Source organism: Cricetulus griseus, assembly GCF_003668045.3.
Source record: "Cricetulus griseus strain 17A/GY chromosome 1 unlocalized genomic scaffold, alternate assembly CriGri-PICRH-1.0 chr1_0, whole genome shotgun sequence".
NCBI lineage: Eukaryota > Metazoa > Chordata > Mammalia > Rodentia > Cricetidae > Cricetulus > Cricetulus griseus.
In genome coordinates, this window is record NW_023276806.1 from 165,757,919 (window position 1) to 165,784,478 (window position 26,560).

Here is a 26,560-nt window from a genome sequence, read left to right on the forward strand (position 1 = left end):
TTCCAGGCATTACAGGCATAATTATAGATAAGCTTTCTTTGTTATTGGTAGCCTCTTCATTGGAAGTCAAGCATCATGAGAGTAGAGTTTTTATCACAATGGCACACTCTAGCTGACACTGAGAAACATTACCAGGTAGTCACATTCAGCAATGTCCATGGTTAGAGCACATTGACAAAGATCTCCATCCCATTGTGTAGGGGTCCTCCACCAAATGGGAAAAGAAGACCATGTTCTGCACCAGTGACTGACCAATGTGCTTCAGAGGGTTGACAAATGAATCCATGTCACTGACCAGGTTTGGGAAGATTGAACTAGGCGTGGAGAAAACACCAACTGGCTGGACTTCCTTGTAGCCCATCAGGGGGCCACACATTAAGCCTCCTCAATATCTTAAGGAATTTGAGCATCACATCTCTCAGGGAACCTTGAAGTCTCTGTCTTTCATGACAGACAAACCTGTAATCTGCCACCAGGACCAAGCCCTAAAGCCTATAATTTGAAGGACCAATAGTCTTCTGGCATATTCTGCTTTCCTGTCATCATACTTGGCAGTCAGAGAGGGAGATGAGAGGAGAGAAATCTTGGTTTCCTATCCAAGTTAATAGGAAATAACAGCCAAATGTTATCCTCTGATTCTTCCATGCCCAGGATTTACTCAACCCAGTATCTTCTTGTGAATATCAAATGGAGGCAGCCATTCCCCAAGCACAGACATTCTTGGAATATGACTTCCCTTTCACATAATTGTAAAACTCTTGGCACACTGATGCTCCTTCGAGCGCTTTTGTGAACATGCAATTGGGCTTCTGCTGCAGTTTGGGAGTGATCTGAACCCTTCAGCAGGATGGATTTCATAGACTTTTCCCAAAGATGAGCTAATAAAAGACTATTATTACATGAAAGAAGTGCACTGTAGCACTTAGAACTAATATTCTTCAGCATTTATTTACTAATTATTATCTGCCAAACAGTATCCTGAATACAATGACGTTTTATTGAAATGTTCCTATGATTTATGATTTAGATGTTATTATTAGTCTCCATTTATATATGAGGCCCAAAGAAGTTAGCTTCTTGATTAAATTCATGTAACTGACAAGTGAATGTTTGAGGTTAACTGGAGCCTTCCATAGCTCACATCTACTTGGAACCTCAGTGCATGATGTCACTTGTGGATAGAGTCTGCAGATAGACGGGTATCTATGTGATATGTTAATGCCGAATTGATGGCTCTAAAATTCAATGACTAGAGTTGAAAGAAGTTGCAGGAAGATAAAGTCAGAGAGAAGAAGTATGTGTAGTGATAGAGGCAGAGAAGATCCTTAACATTGCAAGTTAAGGATCCGTACAACTACCAGAAGTCAAGTCAAAGTTATAGAACACATTGGCCTTCAGGGCTCCCAGAAGGGTCTGACCATGTAACTGACCATTTAACTGTATTACTCTCAGTGTGTCCTTTATACATATCTGTCACAATCATCCTTTATGGCAGTTACTTGAAATTAAGGATAGGAAATACATATTTTTTGTTTTTATGTGCATTGGTGTTTTGCCATAGGTGTCAGGCCCCTTGGAACTGGAGTTATAGAGAGTTGTGAGCTGCCATGTAGGTGCTGGGAATTGAACTTGGGTCCTCTGGAAGAGCAGTCTGTGCTCTTGACCACCACAGCCCAAAATGTGTATTTTTAAAATGTTTTTAATCGAGATGTAATTGGCAACAATTACATAGTCATTCCTTGGTGTCTACAGGGCATCAGGAACCATACAGATGAAAAAAGTTTCAGATGCTTAGGTTATTTAAACGAACTATATCTGCCTATACTCTGTCACATTTCTAAATTACCTTTATATCTAATGTGATTCAAATTCTTCATGAATGTTCTGTTTATAAAGGGGAGGAGACAAATCTGCAAGTGTTTAATACAGACATAACCATTATGGCCCTAATTACTTAGTATAGCAAATGCAAAAAACGAACATTTTTGTTGGAATCCAGACACAAAACTAATGACTAAGGAAGGCCCACTGTTTCTTATGCATGCAAATGTGTCTTACTCATCTTTTCATCCTCAGATTGTGAATAGTGCATGACTCAGTATACATGATTAGTCATAAATAATTATTCTTTTTTATTACTGGAAAACCCTTCCTTCTTATCTAGTTCTCTCACGCTTACATATTAAAATAAAGGGCAGATACCAACAATGAACACAGTATCAAGCATAATCTTTCTGTTAGATATGTTCCTATAGTTGATGAGTTTATTAACCAAACCCTCAGTGTTAAATTTCATGTTCTGTAAATTCAATGGCATATTAAAGAATATTAAGCAACCAGATCAAGACATTAAGGCTTGGAAGGATCCTGAGCATTAAAAGCTGCTGCTCCACAGGAGCTGGGGTAAGTCATGAAATGCTGGTGTCAGGGAATGCCAATGAGTCCTATTCTGCTTCTCAGAAGCCTCTGCAGTTCACGTATACAATGCTCTTTGAATCTTCTTTGGAGTTTCTAATGACAACATTATTGAACAGGCATCCTTGAAGCTTGTACAGTCCATGTGTAAATGTAATTGGACAAAAGGGTATGATTTAAGGGTACTAAACAGAAAACAGGGGACTATGTATGACCTGCCCTGATCCTTAGTGGCTTCTCTCAGCAGCAGGCCTTCTTCTCCCGTTGTGTAAGCAAAGCCTCTATTGACAGGAAGGTCTTTTGTCTACTATCAGGCAAAGTAGGTCAAATAACATCAGTGGTCAGCTCTAAGATAGAATTGCTGGGAAATGTGACCTGCTTTGGAGAGGGAGTTGTGAGGCAGGAGCTCTAGGTAAGACATGTATGTCTTTATGAATTGTAGGTCTCATTGTGACAGAGGAACAGACTGAAGAGTAAAAGGAAAATTAGTGAAAGTAAGAAAAAAAGCTTTAAGTAGATTTTTAATCTTAGAAGAGATTGGACAGAAAATTGATGCTAACCCTTGTAACAGTAGAGTAAGACTTGCTTAGTGTGTCTTTAAGTATAAATATACAATTACTCAGGATGCCTTTTGTCTTCACTGGAGATCAAGATAGAGTTGTCTCCCATGACTCCATATAAAGAAAGGAACTTCATACTTGGATCTTCACCTATGCTGTTCTGGGGACAGGGCTTTGTCCCTGAAGAGACACAGATTTTAAGTTCATACATAATTGTGTTCCAATTGTCTGTAAGGAGAAGCTTTTCTGATGAGGGTTGAGATATTCTCTGGTATGTGATTTTCATGATTTAAAAAAATGGAAAAAATAGTGCTATTCAAAGTGTGAGATTATTGTGCACTATTCTACTCAATGACCAGGGGCTGTAGGTTAAAAGGAAGATGGCAGATTGGATGCTATTTTTTAAACCTAAAAACCTACCATTTGTTCTAGTTTTCTCAATGGCAAAATTTCTTGTAAAACAAACATGATTCAAACAGATGAAAACAGACATGTGTAGGGAGACACCGTAACCATGCCTCCTAAGGGCTGGCTACAGGTGGGCCTGACCATGCCTGTCAGGGCATGGTCAAGGTGAGGTCAGGATGAGACGGATAGGTTCTTAAGGGACAGCAAAGCACATGGGAGCCCCTTCTCTCTGACCCTCCTGCCTTGCTGCTCCTGGCACGCGCTGGCTTGTGTTTGGCTGGTGTTTTTCTAATAAAGGGTATCTTTATCCCAAGCTCCTTTTATTTCTTAATATCTGGGACCCTGAAATCCACGACCCACTCGTGTTCCGTGCAAGCCCCATTCTGGGAGGGCCTCTGCTTGAGGAGCCGAAAGGCCAGGGAACACCTCTTTCAGACATGATTGGCAGTTTGACCCCTAAACAAAGGTCGATTTCTTCACTGTGTGTTATTCTGTGAAATCAGAAGTTCATTCGTTCTTTGGTGGAGAAGCCAGCTACATTGAACTCATCAGGGTAGAGCTCTTTCCTAGTGGACCGTAAGCCATAATTTTGATTGTGACCACATGTAAAATCCAGAAGCATATTTTTACATTTAGTTTACACCAAAGCCCAGCATTGGCTTTATTCTTTGTGTCAGTTAGAAAACAGAAGCTGAATAAATACACGTGAAAATAAAGAGAGGAAGAGGTAGAGGGGAAAAGTTTAACACAGACAGCCTTGCTGGTTGTATACAAACATGGTTTATCTTTCCATTTGTGCTATCAGGATCCTTCTGGCCTCCTCCTCCTAGCTGGGAGGTAAGACTCTCTAGGGAAATTCCTCCTCCTATCTGTTCTCCTCTTAAGGAACTAAGGCTACCCACCCCACATTCTTTTCCCAGATTGTTGGACAGCATCAGCCTGAGAGAGCGAGAGATAAAAGCACTCCAAGATAGGGTCAGGAGGTCTGAGAATGAATTCTACCTCCTCTAACAATTGCGCAACCTATGGCAACAAGCTTTCTTCTGGGCCTTAGAGCTCTCCTGTCGTCACTGAGTGCAGCATCCGATGACCATTATTCTATGATGCTGATGAGTGGGCTTTGGACTTTGATCCTAGTTTTTAAAGTGTTTTCCTAACCATGAAGAAGGAAGGAGTACTGCCTCTACTTAGGACCTCTGATTAAATTTCTTCCCATGAACAATAAAAACTTTTCTCTCTTTGCGAAGATAAGAGTTCATAATTTCATGGCAAACATGAGAGAATTTTGTTTCTTCTGGGGAAAAAAAAGAAAAAAGGATTCTATGTTTTATTGTTTTGTATATATGCCTAAAAATATATGAATATACAAAACAAACCTCTGAATATTTTTATAGTTACCTAAATAATAAACAAATTAGAAACATAGTTTACCAATATACCCTCAAGGTTGTTTTATTTGTTGTTGTTGTTTGTCTTTCAGAAGGTACAGCACTGAATGATATACTGCCTTTAGAAAGGACTGGATTTCACCCATGAAGATTGGCTGGTTTTATTCCATGGCTAAATCTGACAGAAGCCGTCATTGGCTACACTCTGGCATCCTCTCTTCTAAGTTAACACAAACCCTAATAGGTTTCGTTAACATGTTTAGGACAGGGCTCCTGGGAAATTTGGTTCCCAGCCCAATTCTGATCTAAATTACATAATGTAATGTCATTCCACCTTCATCACTCACTTCACGATGACTTATCTGATCTCTGGGGTCTTGTGTGACCCAGATCTGACCAATATAATAAAAAGACAGTGGAGAGACACAGCTCCTAAAAAATGTCCTCTTGATTAATATAACAGGCTCAGCTGGCTCTTCTGTCTGCTTCTGCTCCTCTCTCTCTGCCTAAAGAAGAGACACAAACCTTCAATGAACTATAGCTATCTTGTGATTACATAGCAATAAAGAGAAGGGAAAAGTCTCTACACAGGGAACTTGCCCTAACAGCCTTGGGTGTCTATTGCTGGACTTCTTTCCTTGTAAGATTTGTTTTAGTGCTCCAATTTTGTCTCTGCTTCTCTGTAGCTGAGAAGCCTCCTTTAAAGGATCCCCAACCAATGTTAGACAGAAATGCCTAATTAACCATGATTATAAGGCCAGGATGCTAAGAGTCTTCAACTACTTAAACCTCTGTTTTTTATTTGTTTGTTTTTGTATCTTTTTTGTTTTCTAGCTCTCATATTCTAGTTGAGCAGTTTGAGCTTCTAAACCCTGAATACACTTTATTAAAGTTATTTTTCTTCATCTCATCCTGATGACTTTCAAGATAAGGAATATTGCAAGGTGTGACAGACTGAGCTTTTGACAGCAATTTTTCAAGTTTTTAACCACTTCACTGAGACGCACTTAATGTAACTAAGGTCCTATCAGAATGCAACTGTTTCTCATCCTCTCCCATGAAACTCTTTCCTTTCGTTCATCTCCCTCACTACTGGGAAGACCTGGAAAAAGCTACCGTCACTTTTAGTTTTCAGATTTTTCTTCTAGACAGGGTCTCCTACACAGGTGAAGCCATAATTTCATATCCTGTTATCTTTCTCCCAAATGATAGTGTCTGGTATAGTAAACATGAAGTCCCCATATACTCAGTGCCTCAGCTGGTTCCTAAGACACATACATTAGAGAGAGTGTTTGTCTAGCTACTGATCTTGCAGTGTCTCTAAAGAAAAGACCACCGAAGACTATTTCCTGAGCAAGACTTTTAGAGAAGTTCCACTGCCTCAGGCTAACTAAGCAAATCCGTGCATGACTATGAATTGCTTTAAAACCCAACATAATAGGCAAATGCCTGATCAAACATGGAATTTGCTACTATTCACTTAGTAATTTTCCACTTACAGTGTATAAGTCATACAGATAAAAAGGCTTATATTTTAGTCATTCTTTACGCAGAGGCATGATTTAAAGACTCATTGAGCTGCTAGCAGTAACAGATAATTCATGTCTAATACTCATGCAGAACCTCACTCAGTGAGAGAACAGAATTCATTAAAAGGTTTATAGGATCAGATCTGATTATATACAATGCTGTATGGCTTTGCAAAACATGCAATATGAAGTTTATACACAAAGGATTACTAAAATATTCAGCTGTTTTTTTCTTTATCAGAAGCTTAAAATGCACCGTGTTGGCAGGCACTAGATAAGAATTTGAGGTTGGCTGTAATTCTGACTGTGATGCTACAAGGCTGTAGATCTTGAAAACAAAATTTGTTGCTAATAAAAATGATTGCTGAAACAAGATCAATGTATGGGATACTGCTTTTCCTAATGAAATCAGACTGTAGGATCAGAGATTATTTCTTCAGGTGAGAGAAAGATGTCTACACGTTCATATCACTTATAAAAATATGCAACTGGAGCTAGAGAAAAAAAATGGCACAAGGGACAGGGGACACATTTGCTGCTTGAGCATGGGCGGCTAGCTGAATTTGGACCCCCCAGCTGGTAAATGCCTACTTGTTCTTGGAAGCCCACCTGAAATCCTGTGCTCACACTGCAGGGATTCTAGGAGGGAATCTAAGAATCTAATCTCCAAAGGCAAACCGGTAGCTAGATTAGCCAAATCCAAGGTTCAAGAGAGCCTCTGCCATAATATATAAGGCGGAGAGCAACCAAGGAAGATATTTAACGTCAACCACTGGGTTCTGCATGTACAGGTACAAGTGCATGTGCACTCCCAGAAGCGTGTGCTCTCATATATAGGGGAACACACATATGCTAACACATGCACACCATACACTAATGCATGCTACTCAAACAAGCATGTGGTCCCACATACATGGGGAACACACGTACACTATCACATACACACCATATACTAACACATGCACACCACCCACACATATGCCCCCTCCAAGTAAAAAATAAATTGTCACAATGATCTCACTCCATGTGACATTAAATAATCTTAAATAAAATGAATATAATCAAACTAAGTTGGTACTGATTGAGAGGGAGGTAGCCAGGTAGAATGGCTCACCCTGGCAGAAACAAATTTAAATCGTTTTAAGTGTATCTAACTTGCAATCCTTTTTTTTTTTTTTTTTCCCTGCAAGTGCTCTCCATTTTAACCGCCAAACTTGAGTTCTCTTTCCTCTATCTTCAGCATTTGGAGACTTCCTTCTCCAGCATCTTAAAATCCAATTTGTTATCTAATGTTTTTTTCAGTGTTGCCAAGGAGCAACTACACTTCTCTGGCAAAAATCTTAATGTTAAAATGTTAATAATTGGTTGAAATTTCTATCATTTATCTTTTATGGCACATTTCTGTTTTTTCCTTCATAGTTTTCAAACCCAGCCTGTAAATATTATGAACAAATAAGAAAGCCAGGTGGTGGTGGTGCATACCTTTAATCCCAGCACTTGGGAGGCAGAGTTGGGTGGATCTCTGTGGATTCCAGGCCAGCCTGCTCTACAGAGCAAGTTGTAGGACAGCCGAGGCTACACAGAGAAACTGTCTTAAAAGAAAATGAGAGAGAGAGAGAGAGAGAGAGAGAGAGAGAGAGAGAGAGAGAGAGAGGTTGCAATGACTTACCATGCCATCTGAATAGGAGGCTGTTTGGGAGGAAGCTGCTCCTTTAGTAAGAGTACAATTTTATGGGGTAACAACTTGAACTATGAGCTAGGGCAACAGGCAGATGTGAAAGTCCTTAAGAGCAAACCCTGGAGTCAGAATCTGTAGATTCAGGTCCTAAGTCCACTGCTCACTTCCTGAATGCAGAAGTCACTTTCCTCCCTCCTCTGTGAGGATGACAAAGTGCCCAGCCCATGAAGCTCTTTCGAGCATATGAAGAGCCTCAAACATTGCCAGCAGTAGCTGTATCATCATTATTGTTCTTATTAATTATTAAAAGTTAGGCTCAGTTTAAAAGTGACGTTCTGAGTGTCTGTATGCTTGGAGCTAAGATTAAAGGTCAAGTGAAGGAAGGTAATCTGAATGGCCTCTGGGGTACAATTAATTTGGAGAGACCTGATTGATGGCCAGCCTGAAAGACCCCCCAGAGGCTCAGACCCCCAGGATCTTGGCCCAGGACCTCAGCGACCCAATCACCAGGTGGAGGCGAAAACTTGATGCAAACAGCAAGAGGCTTTATGGCAGTTGTTTAATGAGCTAACCCCATGTTAGCTCAGGCCTTTCATCCACCCACCATGGTGGATGGCTGGGGAAAGACTCCAAAAAGCCACAGGAGCCACAGGATTAGAGATCTTATAGGACAGCCTAAGGAGAGTGTCTAGGGGGACACACAGGCTCAGGATTGGTGTGCCTCCAGGCTTGGAGGACTTGCCCTGTGTTGATAGGCCAAGTGGTTGTTATGGCCCATAGGCCCTCCCAGGGTGATTGCTATGCTCTGTGCATCATTGCTATGCACTTGTCCGTAAAACATACCCAGAGCCATAAAGCATAGCACCACCATCTAACTTCTGATTGGTTCCTTGCCATGAGGCAGGCATCTGACCTCCTAGTGACCAAGGCAAGGTCAGGCAAGCACGTGTTAGGCTGTTATGGCTGCCGAAATGGGGAGCTGGTCCCTTCAAAGCAAGTCTCTTGATTCTTGCCTGCTCTTAGCTGGTTGGCTCTTGATCCTTCATTTCTGCTCTCTACCACTTACTCTCCTCAGCTATAAACTCCAGGTGTTGAACTCCATAAGTTCTGAATCTGCTGATGACTACAGCAGGACAGCAAACAAGCAATGTGTTGGTTGAAGTTGATGGGCATGAAATTTAAAGAAACAAATGATGGCCAAAAATAAATGTACTCACCAGCTGACTTCAAGTTCCTGTATTAGATGCTTATAGGTCTTTGGTGACTTCACAAAAGCATTCCTCCAGCTGTTTTGAAGTGAGGCCAGCAATCCTCCATGACAAAATGCTGACTAGTGTTGCCATTACAGGAGGCAAGCTGGCAAAGGGGATCAGAAAATGTACAATATTATTTTGGAAAACTGGCTGACATGCATATAGGAGTCACATTCCACTTCTGGAAGGCATGTGGCCTACAATGTCTGCCTTAACACACTTACACTGCAGGTGAAATACCCACCACTGCCTTTTTGCTTGCAAATTGAATTAAATGCCTGGATTTCTGATGGATGCTGCCCCCGACCAGTCCAATGACACCATCTTAGCTTGTAGGTAACTACAGTGTACTTGCTGCTTTGCATAGATTAGCTGTTTGTTATAGAAAATAAAGATCTGAAAAACAGTGACTTCCATATTTCTTTATTATTTGGACAAATAAATTCAGGGGTAGGCTTTCTGTAGCAGTATGAAAGTTCCCGCTATTACAGACTCCGAAATCTCGAATCTGGCATTCATTTTTGAACAATTAAAAGACTTGCTGCAGCTCCAGCCATTACATTTTACTTCAGGGAAACCTGAAGGTACAAAAAGGTGAGATGGTCTTTATTCATTAAGGATGATCATAAGTAATAACACACAGCCCCCAGCTTTATCTTGCTTAAAAACTGACAGCTAGCTCCAAAGTAGATGGGAAAGTTTGTCCTTTTATCTGTGTAACAATGTGGCTAACTAAAAGGTGACATTCTTCTAGCTGTGGGAAGTACCATATGATGTTGTAAGCTAGCCAGTACCCTGCTAGTCTTCCTTCTTGTGAACATATCCCTTCTCTGAGGCTCAGTTTTCTCCATATGGGGGTATTACCTCTCATATAGTTTGAATATGAGAATTAAATGGAATAATGCTTGTGAAATAATAGCAGTAAAACAAACCAAACAAACGTTCAGTGGATTTTGTCAACTGGTTGGATAATCTAAAGATATTTTGAACCATAGCATTAAGATAATTCAAGTTATTTAATTCTATATTGAGTCTTTAAATGAATCTCTATGCTGCACATAAAGCATTTATGGTAACCAAGAAACGAAGAACTTCTTTGGGCTGTAAAGAATGATATTTAACATAGACTATCTTAGACTGATGAAATTCATTGGTTGGGTAACCATTTTCTCTATGCAATTCCTTCTGATCTAAGTGCTTGCAAGATCCATGGTAAGCACAAATGTTTGTCACAACATTAGGCAAATATGCGTTATGGCTGAAAGAGATAAAGGTTCCTGCCTACCCTTTCAAGGTGTAAAGTAGAGCCAAGAGTCAGAACGGATAAATAAAAAAATAGTCGCTGTCAGCACAAGTGATAAATTGACTCAAGTACCCTGGCATGAGACTGAAATACGGAAATATGGCTGTTGTATGTTTCCATAAAAGCTCTGCCTGGTTCGCTCGTATCAAATCGACAGCAAGTGGCAAGAGAAAAGCCATTAAGGCCTTGAAGAGCTGCCAGTGCTGCTGCTGCCGCATCAAAGCTTAATGGGTGCCTCCCAACTGTGCTCAGTTAGTCATCCCCTAACAATGGTCGATAACAAAACCCAGACACTTCACCAGCTGCTGTGCACCAGGCTAAACCAGAATGTCCATGAGGCAGACTGATGAAACTCGATGAAAAGTCACTGAGGGAAAAGCTTGAACAGTGCCGACTGTGGGAAGACCATCACAATGACAAAGGAGCCAGAGTTGGTGTGTGTGCTGTTTTGACAGTAATTAGAGGAAAAGCACTTACTTCCAGGAAAGGCGACGAATAACCAGTGAAGCAGAGGAGAAAGCAGAGTGGGCTTAGAGAAAAGCCAATGGAGCGTGCACTCATGAGTCCCTGAAGGCCTCAGCAAGGGGCCAGCATTTGGGTTCACTTGGCCTGGTGTTCCAGTAAGTTTCAAAAGGATGGTAGCTTAAACAGCGGTTGGTTGAGAGCATACTCCTCTCGTTCTCTGTAGCTCGCCTCCCATCTCTCCTGTGTAGAGCAGGTTAGCACTGTCATGGTTATTTCTAAGATCCTCCTTGGGAAGCTTCGTTGGAACTATATTTAGTGTGGTTCTAGTAAGATTTTTTTTTTCATTTCTGTCCATATATAAGATCTTCCAACTGTCCAGGTAGAGGAAATGCCAGAGGGCTCTCCTGCTGCCTGTTTGGTAGGCTCACCCCCAGCCTTAACATAAAGGGGTTATTTTATAAACATAACCTTGGTGCAGAGTTTAAACATTCAGTTAATTTACTTGGGACAAGACTAGATAGTATGTAGGAAATTCACGTTGTTAGATTTAAGAAATTCAATTCCTTCCTTCTTTCCTTCCTTCCTTTTCCTTCCTTCCTTCCTTCCTTCCTTCCTTCCTTCCTTCCTTCCTTCCTTCCTTCCTTCCTCACTTTCCCTCCTCCCAGATGGCTCCTAACTCCCAGCAGCCCTTTTGCCTCAGCTCCCTAAGAGTTAGTGTGACTTGAACTATCATGTCCTGCTAAGATATGTAAATTTTCAAAGAGAACGCACAACTTAAAACTTCTAGTCAAGAGGGTTAGAGAGCAGGCTGCAATGTTAATAGCAGTTTGTAATCTTCCAAAGGACTTGGGTTTATTTCCCAACACCCCCATCATGGCTCACAACTGGCTATAACTTCAGTTGCAAGGGATCTGATGTCCTCTCTGGCTTTCTCAGGCACACACATGGTGCACAGACATGCAGGCAAAACACCCAACCACATAAAATTAATAAAACAGTTTTTAAAAGACTATTACAATTTCTTAGCCAAATGGAAATTCTTGGCTGTTGGGACAATGAATATATGTTATAATATAATATGCTGATAAATTATAAAAAAAAAAAGGTACCACACATGTTAAGGAAATTGAAAGAAATAGAGTTACAGAGTTTTTCAGGATTCCAGTGATTGCTCTCAGGCTCAGGCCCAGTTGTTTTTTTTTTTTTTTGTTTGTTTGTTTGTTTTTTTTAATGTGTGTGTGTGTGTGTGTGTGTGTGTGAGAGAGAGAGAGAGAGAGAGAGAGAGAGAGAGAGAGGAGAGAGAGAGAGAGAGGTTTGTAATACAGCAAACAGGAAATGTCTGCTCATGAACCTTAATATTTCTAAGATTTATTTTTATTTTTATTACTTTTAATTATGGGTATGTGCAGGTGCCTCTGGAGACCAGATCCACTGAAACTGGAGTTAAAGGTAGTTGGAAGACACATGATATGGGACCCAAATTCAGTTCTTCTGCAAAAGTGATACATACTTAACTGCCTAGCCAATTCCAAGCCCCATATCTCATTGTTTCAAAAATGCGAATTGCATCAAATGTCTGAAAGAAAAAAATTGCCATATCAAATATTAAGCATCCTATATTAAGAGACAATAAATTGTGTTTGTAACATGTAGGAAAACACATTTTATAGTTATATTATCAAAAAGTAACAGAACTATTTGTCATATTTTGTGACTTTCCCCCATTTTACATATTTACTTTGTCCATTTGTTCTTTAGACTGGGTCTCATTATCGTAAGTGAGCCTCAGTCTTACTATGAAGCCAAGATGACCTTGACCTTCTGATGCTCCTGTCTCTGGTTACATGGATGCCATGGACTGATCCTATAGTGATCTGTATACTAGCAAAGTACTTTACCAATTGAGCTACATCTCCAGCCCTGTATTCCTTTATTTAACAGCTCACAGCTACAATCAGAATTTTTCAATATTTTTATTGAATTTCCATTGAAATTTTATTGACTTCAATGAATTTTTACTGAAATTCTATTCCTTCTGTTGATTTGCTAAGAGCTGTGTTTCCTTTCATAAAACTGGTATTGCCAACTTTTGGAAGAAAAATGTTTGTTTATATGGTTACATATAATAAAGTCTAAAACGGCATCAAAGTACAATGCATATACTAAAGAGAGAGCATATTTGGTTGAATTTTCACAAACTGAAGGTACATTTTAATCATGCTAGTACAGAATACTTTTAGTCTCTTATTTGCACAGGATGCTCTGTTTCATGTCTTCACTTCCCACCAAAGAAGAGCCTCTGGCATGACTTACTCTAATGTCATGTGTTAATTGCTTTCTGAAGGTATATAAATGAAATCAGGCAGTATGTACTGCTTTAAGTCCAGTAGCTAAACATGCAAGGACATGCTTATGAGAGTCAGTCTTGCTTGTATGTAGTTGTTCATTCTCTTGCTGTGCATCACACTGATTTATGAGTTCTATATTTGAGAAACATGTCAGTGGTCTCTAGTTTGGAATGCAACACTGCTATGAATGCTTTTTCAGTCGTGTGTCAACACATGCACACATTTTAACTGGCTATACATATATAACTAAACTATTAGCTTACAAATATCAATAAAATTAAAAATAGTTATTTGCTATTCTGGTTACTTCTGCTATTGTAAGTTTAAATCTCAAACTAAAAGTTCTAAAGATGTTGAATATTGTAACAGTACTATTAAGTTAAAATTTTATTAATGTAGCCACAGAATGGTACATTTTAATGCTCCAGGACATAAACAGCAAAGAGGAATGGAGGGAGCATGAATATCACATAATTCCTAGTCTGGAATATTAGCTCCTTTTCTACAGATGGCAAGGGAAGGTTGGGCTGAATAGGGAGATCCCAAACCTTATTGCACCTGTAGTCTTGACATAGTTATTATTAGAATACCACTCTCCTGTTAGATCACCTAGGATAATTAAAGATACTCATACATCTGCTATTACTACTAGAATGCCAAAGAGGAAACAGTATTTAGTTAAGAAAGTGAGCGGAAGACTCTTTGGACTTTTGTGGTTGAAAGCTAAAGAATGGCCAGCACTCAGGAGGCAGAGGCAGGTGGATCTCTGTGAGTTCGAGGCCAGCCTGGTCTCCAGAGGGAGTGCCAGGATAGGCTCCAAAGCTACACAGAGAAACCCTGTCTCGAAAAAACCAAAAAAAAAAAAAAGAAAGAAAGAAAGAAAGAAAGAAAGAAAGCTAATGAATGGTAGCTCACTGCTATGTGGCTTGTGCAATGTACCTAGTCTGGGCAGTGGTATGCACTCTGTGTTGAAAGCATGAGTGCACAGTTACAAGCAAAGAAGGGATCAATCATCATCCCAGACTCATCATGAACAGCCACGGAACTGCCACATGGCTATCAGAAGTTTGGGAAGCGCAAACATTCCAGGCCTAAGATTATTAATTAGCAGTGGAAAAGATTAGCCACGAGGACAGAGGAAGCTGAAGTAGACAGCTAGAAATACAAACAACAGAATCAACTTTCGTTCAGGATTAGCTTCTGTAGGATAGTAAGCAAGAGGAAATTAATTCTGAGCTGTTTTCCTTACCAAAGAGTTAAATGCTGGCGTTAAACCGCACAGTCTTAAAAATAAAAACAAAAAAAATAGCTTGTAAGATTCAAATATTGCAATGACAGAAGTATGAGTATACAGTGTCTTAAGCTCATGTATCTGTGGGATATAGTGACATAATGTTTTACTTAGAACCTAAAATCATCTTTAAAAACATTTAGTTACTTACACAATAGATCCCAGCTTCTGCTTTTTATTGTGCAGATTAATATTTCATACTGAGAAAGAAATTGAAAAATTAAATGCTGATCTTTAAAGCCTTAAGCCGATGAAAGAAAAAAATATAAATCTATCCTGGATCACACCTAAGAGTAGGGAAATATCCTACAGCTGCTGTATGTCATGGTTGCTCTGTGGATTGCAGTGGGACAGTTCTCTGTACATTACAAGTACATCTTACAGCAGGAACCCTGGAGGAGAGGGAGGGCGAAAGGGAGGCAGAGGAAGAGCATTTGAACATGTTTCCATGTCCACATAGTTCACAGGGGTTGAGGCCTCTCTTCACACCCAGGTAGCTAGGCTTCAGAGACAGCATGCTCAGCTACTGTGATGCAATTGCAGGAACTGCTTTTGCTTCAGGTGAAGGTTCTGGAATCCCCCACAGCCAGTAGGGTGCAGAAAATAAAGCAGAAGGTTAAATGGAAAAAAAGTGAGTATAGAGTCAGACAATTCATTCCTTCCTCTACATGACCATGCATGTTTATTTTCTGGGCATGCACTTCCTCTTCTATAAAATAGGACTGACATGAGCATTCCATAAAGAATTATACACAGACCTACATTCCAAATGACCACTATAGAACATACTTTTAGTTTTGGAATGCTTCCTCTGACCTTCCCCCAAGCAAATGAAGAGCTTCTGAACTTTCCTCACCTGAGCTCTTGCCTCAACATAGCTGGAACCTATCCCCACACAGCAGAACTGGTTTCCATTACCTGACAACCTGACCATCCACTTAGCACAGGGAATTCAGATTCCTGATCATGTTTAAGCATCTTTCTTCCTAATTTTCACCCAACAAAGAGGAAAACAATTATCTCACACAGGTCTGTCTCTGTGCCTATTTCAAACTCATTCGTGAGTTATTTTCATTAACTTTCTCCTACGTTTTCCATGTCTATATCATCTAAAAATTGCACACATTTTCTTTAAATGCATATATAATAATCCACTGTAGTTTCATCTAGACACACCTCCAATGCTATCTATCTTTAATTTGTAGTTTTTTATGGTCTTCCCAGGAAGATTCTGTAGACTTTCCTTTGAGAAGAGAACACATGATAGATTTGATTACATCTTCTGTCACAGAACTCTGAGCAACGTGAAGTCAAAGACAGTATGAAATCCATAGGGTTTGCTTCTTGTCGGGTTGTTTATGGTTAGAGCATAAGGTATCAATAAATTAATTTTATCAACTTAATAAATGGCAGTATTGTTGTTAAGAAAAATTAGTTTACCATATAGACTGTGGAAATTATTTTGCCTGTAATCCTGACAACAACGTTGCAATTAAAAGTTAATATCCAACATTCCCTTCAGTCAACACTAGTTAGGCAAGTATATACGTGTGTGTGTGTGTGTGTGTGTGTGTGTGTGTGTGTGTGTGTGTGTGTGTGTGTTAGGAACAATAATTCAATGATTACTTAAAATCTCAGTGAAGACATAGGTTTCTTTCTCTTTCATATAACAATACAGGAGTGTATCTTGGGTCTCCTTCTCCTGTTGAGCAGGAAGTGATGCTGGTGTAGATTCACTGCTCCAGGAGAGAAACATATCAAGGAGGAGAATGCTCCCACTCTTAGATGATGAGATGTACTAAAAGAATGGAAATGATATCACTTCTGCATACATTTAAGAGTCAAGTAGCAGCCATCTGCCCACTGCTAGCTCAAAGGGAGGCTGGGAAATGGGGTCTATAGCTGAATAGACACATTCTGGTTATCTTTATTGCTGAGCACCATGGATGAATTGTGTATCCCCCAAATGCACATGTTAAGCTCCACAAGTCTTTGTAATGTAATTATATTAGTAAATGGGATTTTTAAGAAAATAAATCAAAAGGATGACTTTAAATAGGTCTTAATTCTCTTAGCTGTCCTGAACAGAAGAGAAAGACAGACATACACAGAGGGCTGATCACACAAAGATGTACATTTACAAACTGAAGAGGAATCAGTATCCAAAAGTCATACCTTGATCTTGGCCTTCTTGCTTGCAGAATGGCAAGAAAATAAATTTATGTCTTTTAAGTCACTTACTCTGTGGCCCTTTAAATGACAATACTAGCAAAGTAGTTCACTAAGGAAGGAGAGGTCTTAGGAGACAAAGATGCTGTAGTTTACTGCATGAATTACAAACTGGTGTCCCTGCCCCTCTGATGCACTAGTTTTTAAAGCAAGCATGCACCCCAGGTCTTTTCATTTGCTATTTTCCTTCTAAAGAAATATCTTTGCACCAAAAAGCTACAAAACTCCTTTTCTAAGTGTACTTTGCATATCTGCTTAAAATCTATTGCAGTAGAGGCTGCTGTTGACTTTCCTACAGGAGCTAGTACCCCTCTTGCAAACCTTTGCACACTCAACTCACTCTGATCCTGCATTGTTCTTTCCCACATCATTTGTACATTTCTATGTATGGTGCTCATACAGTAGAATTTTGTTCTCTGCTGTTTTCTCAGCCTTTAGAGGAACTCAGATAAACCTCTGCTGATAGTACATGTCCATCAGATATTTTCAGACATCTACACAAGAATATTTTGTTCTGCAACAGAAAAATCTGTTTTGGGGGGCCAAAACATGAAAAATGTTAAGAAGATGTAGAAAGGAAACAAAGGAATTTGGGTGTGGTAAAAAGAGGAATGTAATTTAGTACTTCCCAATAATTATGATATCCTTTCTGACCCCATTGCTCTGTAAATCAAGCTGAAAGTATCACAGTGATGATATTTGTCTATTTTTATATATAGTATGTGTTTAAACATTCATTTTTAGTCTTGCATTTCAAGGTCTCTGAGTGCATAATTCTTGTGCCTTGATCAGCAAGACTCTTTGCCTATTGATTGCTCTGTTCTCTAGCTTTGCCTTAATTCTACCACTATGATATTTGGTATGGATTCCAAGTTGAAATTTCCTTTATTGGCCCATTTCTATTGATGGTCTGTTTTTCTGTTTCAGGTACTCTAGTCTTCAAAATCACTCTCTTTGGGATAGCTTCCAGCTCTATAAATGTAGCTTAATTCTCCTCTTTCCAAACCTAAGTCTCCTATTAACCTGCCCCGTTTTCACTTCAATCTGACACTTGAACATCCACTTATAGTGTGTTGACCTTGCCACCCTGAGGTGGTACTGAGTAACATAGCAGCCCTAACTTGGGTTTTCAATTTGGAAAGCTCTTTGTTTCATCTGTGCTAGCATTTGATTTAAAAATCGCTTTGCATCCAGCTCTGCTTTTCTGATTACTAGTATTCCTTTGCTTTACATATTAAAACATATTATGAAAGAGTATCAGGGCTGCGGATGTAACTCAGTTTGTAGAGTGTCTCCTTAACAAGTACCGAGTCTTTTGTTGGATTCCCAGTAGTGCATGAACTCTGTGTGGTGCTGCAATATTGTAATCCCATCTTTGGAATAGTGAAGGCAGAAAGATCGGAAATTCAAAGTCATCCTAGGTCATACAGCAATTTGAAAGCCAGCCTGGGGCATATGAGAAAAGAGAGAAAGAAAGGAAAGGATGGATTAAGCAACATCACATACCCCCTTTCAGAGGGGCAGGGAGCTATCATGTGTTTTAAGTATGCCAACTAAATTGTGCTTTACTGTGCTAGTGTCTTATTCTTCCTGAACCAAAAGTTACTGGTAATTCTCATAGGAAATGAAGTCCTTAGAATGATCTCATTGCAATTACAAGCAGAAATATTTTCACCAGGATATTCAACCAAAACAAAAGCTGGAGAGTTACACCCTGACCTCTAACCTTACCTAGAAACTCAGCCAGTGTCAGTATTGATGACAACTTTGGATAATTCATCAAACCACACCTCTAATCCTTGGCTTATAGGGCTTTGGGTCCTATTTCTCCAGAGTTTTATGTTCTCTATCTTTAATGATCTTTTCTGTTTTGGGAATTAATTTGCACACACCATCAATGTGGTCTTTAGCTGTATCAGTTTTGTTCTTTGACCCTGTGTCTGCATTTATATCTGGGGTCACTTAATTTTGAACTTGTTTTTTTCTAAGAACTATAAAGTTCTTATATTGTGCCAATTTTTAATTTTTTAAGAGGCTTGCACTTTAGTAAGCTGTCCAGCTTTTCCAAGGTGGAATTAAAATGTTTACATTTCTTACAGGGTAACTATTTTGTTGGGCCATTTTTATGATGTCACCCTTTCTTTAATGCATAGGTACTATTTGTCCTTACAGATGTGCAAAGAAAATACTAGGGATATCATATATAGACATTTGATTTGGCTTAAAAGTAGTGTATGTCTGGTTCTCACCAGCCCACCTGTCCTAATCATAGGTGTATAATGGGACTCTGAATTTCAAATGGCCAGTTTTGTGCTAGATTGGCAAGCAAGGATGGGCTTCTATATGCAAAACATGAAAAGAACTATAACATTTGAGCACATTGCTCTGCTGTGTTTGGCCATTTATCTTATTCCCCCACTGTCTTATGGGCTTAAAGTCTATCAGACTCTGCAACACATTCTTGTCAACATCAAGATCATATGATATTTATAGTTCTGTTTACTGTCATCTGGGTCTAGCAGATTTTCACCTTGTTTTGAAGACCATTAGTATAGGTTTATATCCTGGAGACAAATGTCTTAGTCCGCTGGCTAGATAGATTTGATTCAGTTGTTTTAGAATCCTTCAAAGCAGTGGGTCTCCACCTTCCTAATGCTGCACATTCCTCATGCTGTGGTGCCCCCACCATAAAACCGTTTTCATTGCTACTTCCTGACTGTAAATTTGTTCCTGTTATAACTTGTAATGTAAATATCTGTGCTTTCTGATGGTTTTAAGTGAACCCTGTGAAAGGGTTGTTTGATCCCTAGAAGAGTCTAGATCCATAGGTTGAGTACCATTGCTTTAATGAATGGTATGGTACTCATTACCATAACTTTCAATTCTAAGCCACTTAATTCTCATTTGAATCCTGTCACTGTCTCTTGAGCTTGTTTGTAGTTTGTTTGTATTTTCTAATCTGGAGCTTAATACTTTTGCCTTTCAGCATCATTATGGGTTTTGAAAAATACAACACTTTCATTCCTTAAAGAAAAAATGCTGGAACATGAAGACACTGTGTGTATGTGTTTGCTCATTATCTAGAGTCAGGAATGCTTACATTTTATTTGACTGCTATGACTTATAACCCCAGCTCTACCACACACTCATGTCTATAGAGGCACTTGGCTTTTCTGAAGTCTTTATTTGTAGTATCTTTGTTTTTGTTTATATTGTCACAGCCACAAAGTTAATCAAAGCCTAAAGTAGCTCAGTAGAAAATGATTTTAGACATTCCCCAAGTCCTCATTTATGCCTAGTCATTTTTCCCTTCCTATGAGTCAGCATCATGTGTAGAAGAATGGCATGACTTTTCTAGGCCAAGAGCACTTTTGCCCTGTCCCCCACTAAAAATGAAACAATAAGAATTGCATTTTATAACTGTCCTCATATAAACGTGAATATGATTGAAGCTGAACTCATTACTATATACCCAACTTACAATCTTCCTAATTAAACCACCAGAGTACAGGCTTACCCAAGAGAAACACTTAGCTTGACTCACTTACAGCTTTTAAAAAATCATTTAAAATAATATTTAATTCATTTTTTAAAGAATTTTATATGTAAGTGCTGTTTTTACATCATTTCTACCCCACAACTCATCTAGTGTCTTCCACTTCCTCTAAAATTTATGAACTCTGCTTCTTTAATTATTATTGGTGTGTGTGTGTGTGTGTGTGTGTGTGTGTGTGTGTGTGTGTGTGTGTGTGTCTGTGTGTGTGTGTGTCTGTGTGTGTGTGTGTCTGTGTGTCTGTGTGTATGTGTGTACAACCTTCTGAGTACATTTATCATTGCTCATGTGTATACATGTTTAGGACTGTCCATTTGGGATTGGATAACCTTTCAGGGGCTCATCCCTGAAGAAGACTGAATTTCTCCCTCTCAGCCACCATTAACTGCCTGCAGCTATTCATGTAGGAGTAGGGACTTCCCCCATCCTGATTGGTATGTCAACTGATTTTGTCATTTTTCAGGTCTTGCTTAGGAGACCAGTGCTGTTACGATTCTGTGGGTGCAGCTTCACTGTTGTATATAGAAGACACCATCATGAATTGTCTTCTGGCTCTCACAGTCATTCTACTCCCTTCCAAGATGTTCCCTGAGGCTTTGGTATAGGGGTTGTATTGTAGATGTATCATTTAGAGTTCGGCCTTCCATAGTCATTTATTCTCTCCATTCTGACCTGCTATCAATTTCTGTAATGGCCTCTATCTTCTACAAAAATAAACCTCTTTAGCTTCCCCCTGGAGCAAATGGGAACAAATACAGAAACCCACAACTATACAACATGCAGAGGGTGATAGACCCGGGAATATTCAGCCCCTAAAAGAGATGTCTCTATCAAATCCCCTCCATCTCAGGGATCCCCAAGGAAGAGAAGGCAGAAAGAGTGGAAGAGCCAGAAGGGATAGAGGACACCCAGGAAACAGGACTCCCAAAATAAGTAGGATGGATGAACATACACACTCACAGGGATTGAGGTAGCCTGCACAGAGCTTGCATAGTTCTGCACCAGATGGGGTCTTAGAGCTGAGAGGCGAAATGGAAACATGCCCCATCCCTAACCCAGAAGCTATTGCCAATTGATAACCACTTATAAATGAAAATGTAGTTTTCTCTCAGGAGGTCTCACTAGGCAAACAAAGTATTCTCAATGGTAGGCTGCAGGCCCCTCAATAGATGACCAATAGAAAAGGAACTCAATGGCATCTTTGGGGGTTTCTTGTTTCATAATGTCATGGCCTTTTCTTTTAATTTTATATTTTTGATTTCATGGTATTTATATCTTTTCTCTGTTATCTGTCTCTTTATTTACCCTGACATCTGGTTTTGTGTTGATCTGAAACTTCCAGTATGTGAAAAAATGGGTCTTTGGGTCTATATGTTTCTTGCACAGTGTCTTGAGCTTTTTTCCTAACATTTGTTCATTTTTTCCAATTTAGACGAATTTGTTTTAGTTTTCTCTTATATTTTACTTTATTGTTTTTTTCCAAGATAGGGTTTCTCTGTGTAGCTTTGTAGCCTGTCCTGGCTCTCGCTCTGTAGACCAGGCTGGCCTCAAACTCACGGAGAGTCACCTGCCTCTGCCTCCCAAGTGCAGGGATTAAAGGTGTGTGTATTTTATTGTTTTTTCTGTTGTTTTCTCCATTTTTTATTTAAATTAGAAACAAGATTGTTTTACATGTCAATCCCAGTTCCCTCTCCCTCCCCTCCTCCCCTGATCCTACCAACAACCTACCTATCCCATACCATTTCTGCTCCCCAGGGAGAGTGAGGTCTTCCATGGGGAAGGTCTTCAGTGTCTGTCATATCCTTTGGGATATGGCCTTGGCACGCATCCATGTGTTTAGGCTGAGGGAGTATCCCTCTATGTGAAATGGGCTCCCAGAGTCCATTCCTATGCTAGGGATAAGTACTGATCTACTACAAGAGGCCCCATAGATTTCCCAGGCATCCTCACTGACACCCACATTCATGGGGTCTGGATCAGTTCCATGCTGGTTTCCCAGTGATCGATCTGGGGACCAAGAGCACCCACTTATTCAGGTCAGCTGTTTCTGTGGGTTTCTCAAGCCTAGTCTTGACCCCTTTGCTCATCACTCCTCCTCCTCTGCAACTGGATTCCAGTTCAGTTTAGTGTTTAGCTGTGGGTTTCTGCTTCTACTTCCATCAGCTGCTGGATGAAGGCTCTAGGATGGCATATAAGTTAGTCATCAATCTCATTATCAGGGGAGGGCATTTAAGGTAGCCTCTCCACTGTTGCTTAGATGGCTAGTTGGTGTCATCCTTGTAGATCTCTGGACATTTCCCTAGTGCCCGATTTCTCTTTAAACCTATAATGACTCCCTTTCTGATGATATCTCTTATTTTGCTCTCTTCTATTCTCCCTGCTACACAACCTTCCTGCTCCCTTATGTCCTCTTCATCCCTCCTCTTCTTCTCTTCTCATTCTCCTAGCTTCCTCTCCCACCCCCATGCTCCCATTTGCTCAGGAGATCTTTTCCCTTTCCCCTTCTCCAGGGAACCATGTATGTCTCTCTTAGAGTCCTCCTTGTTTCCTAGCTTTTCTGTTGGTGTGGATTGTAGGTTAGCAATCCTTTGCTCTATGTGTAAAATCCATATATGAGTGAGTGCATACCATATTTGTCTTTTTGCGACTGGGTTATCTCGAGCAGAATGGTTTCTTCTAGTTCCATCTTTTGCTTGGGAATTTCAAGATTCCATTGTTTTTTTCTGCTGAGTAGTACTCCATTTTGTAAATGTACATTTTCTCTGTCCATCTTCAGTTGAGGGGCATCTAGGCTGCTTCCAGTTTCTGGCTATTACAAATAGTACTGCTATGAACATCGTTGAACAGATGTCCTTGTTGTATGAATGTGCTTCTTTTAGGTATATGCCTAAGGGTGGAATTGCTGGATCTATGTTTACTGATTCCCATTTTCCTGCGGAATTGTCATACTGATTTCCAAAGTGGCTGTACAAGTTTGTACTCCCACCAGCAGTGGATGAGTGCTCCCCTTTCTCCACATCCTCTACAGCATAAATTATCATTGGTGTTTTTGATTTTTGCCATTCTGATGGGAGTAAGATGGTATCTCAGAGTTGTTTTGAATTGCATTTCTCTGATGGCTAAGGATGTTGAGCACTTTCTTATGTGTCTTCCAGACATTTTAGATTTCTGTATTGAGAATTTTCTGTTTAGTTCTGTACCCTACTTTTTAATCCAATTATTTGATGTTTTGGAAACTAGCTTCTTGAGTTCTTTGTACATTTTGGAGATCAGTTCTCTGTCGGATATGGTGTTGGTGAATAACTTTTCCCTTTATTTTATTGTTAACTATTAGATTCCTGTTTGTTTTTTAATGAGAGATAGAAAGGGAGTGAATACAGATGGGAGGGAGGTGTGAATGAAATGAGAGGAGGAGAGGGAGAATTAATCATAATTTCAATAAAAGAATAAAAACAGAAGCTTTTGATGAGGAGTGAGATACACTTATCTGTGTATACAACAGTATTTAGGATGCAGTTAGGAATTATGTTAGTTAAGGAAAGTTTCAGGAGAATGTTCTCCTGTTTATCATACCTGAATTAATATTCTGATCTCATCAACAAGGCTTGGACTTCAAAGCTTGCTTCATCTCCTCCTGCTGCTGCCTGGATGCAATCCCCACCTCCAGCATCTGCTTTCATTGATTGCGATTATCAATTTTAGAACTGGTGTCTCTTACTGGCTCTTAATTAATTTTATTGTGCTATTTTTATTATAATGGAAAATAAAACAATTCCTATTGTATAAGGGGAATGATTTCCACTATTTTAAGAAGACCTAATGCCCATTCATTATCACCATGTATCATTCAGCTATCTAAGTACCCTATATGTTGTCTGTGAAAGGACCCTTACCCAGTGCTTGGCCAAGGATAATATTCAGCAAGAACATTCTAATTTTGTACTGTAATATTACCCAGTAAAGCCTACTTTACAGAGGCCTTTCAACCATGGTGATGCTGTTCACTTTAGATATTAGTAGCATATGTCATGCACATTCTTCCTCTAACAGTCATCACGTATTTCTTACAAAGAGGCCTAGTGCTTCATAAAACTCCTGTATATTTCCTTGTACGATTTGCCTCAGAGCTTTGAAAACTTCAGAAGACTATTAAGTTTGCTGGTTGTTTACTTAATTGACTATGTAATTTCTTCATGCTCAGTAGCAAAAGTCAACTCAACTACTTCAACGGGCAAAAAACCAGTGAGGTCAACAGCAGGGGCAGCAGGGGCCCACTCTAAATAAAGAAGCACCTTGCAAGCTTCCATTCATTCTGTCCTGACACCGTCATCTCTTCGTCCTCTGAATGAGTCCAGTTGAACCTGAAGTTGTTAATTTCCATACAGAGTTGGTAAGCGATGATTTTTATACCATCTTTGCAGTGCTAACCAAAGACACCCAAGATTAGAGTGCAGGTAGCATCATTCACTGTAAAATTTTCTGTATAAATGATAAATTTAACAACAAAAATAATTCCTCGAGTCAGGGGCTATAGCAGTTCAAATACCCTCATTGGTCACCATTATCACTAGAGAATTAATATTCTGAGCAGTAGCCACAGGTTTTCAGAGAGGCCAAACAGCAATTTCTGTCACCAGCCCCCAAAGTATTCGTGACTTATCCTCCATTTGACACTTGGAGCAGAGAACTGAGAGAGCTGGGGGAGGTGAAAGGCAGAAGCGCTGGAGGAAGGGAAAAGCACTTCTTAAAAGAGAAGTGAGTATAGCAGAAGACGTGTGCTTGCTTCACTGTGTCATTCTGCTTAGAGGTCACAGGCCTCACAAGAGGCCTTCTGAAACAGGCCACTGGTAAGAAGTTCCAAAACACACTGGTGTGCATGGCACCAGACTTCTTACTTGTTATGAAAAAATATGATTGAAAATATGAAGGCATTCAATACCTTCTCTTATTCTTTTCACCTTTACTTTTATTTCATATGCATTGGTGTTTTGCCTGGATATGTGTCTGTGTGAGGGTGTCAGATCCTTTGGAATTGAAGTTACAGACTGTGGTGAGCCATCATGTGGGTGCTGGGAATTGAACCTAGGTCCTCTGGAAGAGCCGCCAGCACACTTAACCACTGAGCCATCTCTCTAGTCCTATTCTTTTCACTCTTAACTATTATGTTTTCTTGAATACCTATCATCATTATATATATGTATAAGATAGTAACTGTTATTTTCAAAATAGCCACATACATGCCTAAAGTGACGGACTCTATATTTGGTAATACTATTTGTCTCTGTTATTTCAATATCCATAAGCATGCTCTCCCCTCTTTTCAGTTCCAGTGTCTTCTGAAGTCACTAACCACAAGAAGGTTTCCATTGCAATCCACTGAGAGGAGAGAAGACCAGAAACAGTCAAAGGTGAGGCACTATGTTAGGAGATGTGTGCTAGGTTAGGAGACGTGGTTAACGACAGGAAGAAGACACAGGAGTCACGTTGTTTACGTAAAATCATGACCCATGCTTTCCCCTTACATAAATCCCACAACCCCTGGAAATCTCAACATTTTCATGAGAATACAACTGGTCACATTTACTACTAGATATTTGTCATTTGTATTTATCTATTTGTTTAAATTTATTATTTCCCCATTTTGCATAAAATGGGAAACAAATAATTTATATTACTTTATGAAATATCACTTGGGCATACCAAGTAGCACAGTTTTGTACCCTCAGTTATTTAGATGACTAACGCAGGGGAGTCACACATTCAATGCCTGCCTAGGCTACAGGGTGTGTTCATGGCCGGTCTATGCAATGTGGAAAGATCTTGTGTGTTAAAAAAAAATGAAAAAAGTAAAGGTAGGGCTGGGGAAGGAGGTCAGGGATGAAGTACTTTTCTAGAATCTCTAAGGCTCTTCATTCAGTTCCCATCATGGAATAAGTAAGTGAATGAATGAATGAATGAATGAATGAATGAATGAGTAGATAAAGCTGATGCAAAAATATGACTTTGAAAGCAAGATCTCGGTCTAAAGAAGGAAGGGATTTTTTTTTTCTTTACAGAAAGCCTACAACATTGAATAGTGGACACCACTGTCTGGAAATACTGCACCTCTTTTAACAACTCCAAGGGAATATATAGGTTGG

At 39.6% G+C, this 26,560-nt stretch overlaps 1 long non-coding RNA gene across 1 annotated transcript in view; it reads left to right on the forward strand.

Moving 5' to 3' along the window:
• The first annotated feature begins 2,208 nt into the window (after positions 1-2,208).
• LOC100754693 overlaps positions 2,209-26,560 on the forward strand; it is a 33,880-nt gene continuing 9,528 nt past the window's right edge. Inside the window, exons 1-3 of the long non-coding RNA XR_004772006.1 lie at positions 2,209-2,403; positions 24,622-24,810; positions 25,745-25,828. This is a non-coding gene — a long non-coding RNA (uncharacterized LOC100754693). The remainder of the gene's footprint in view (positions 2,404-24,621; positions 24,811-25,744; positions 25,829-26,560) is intronic.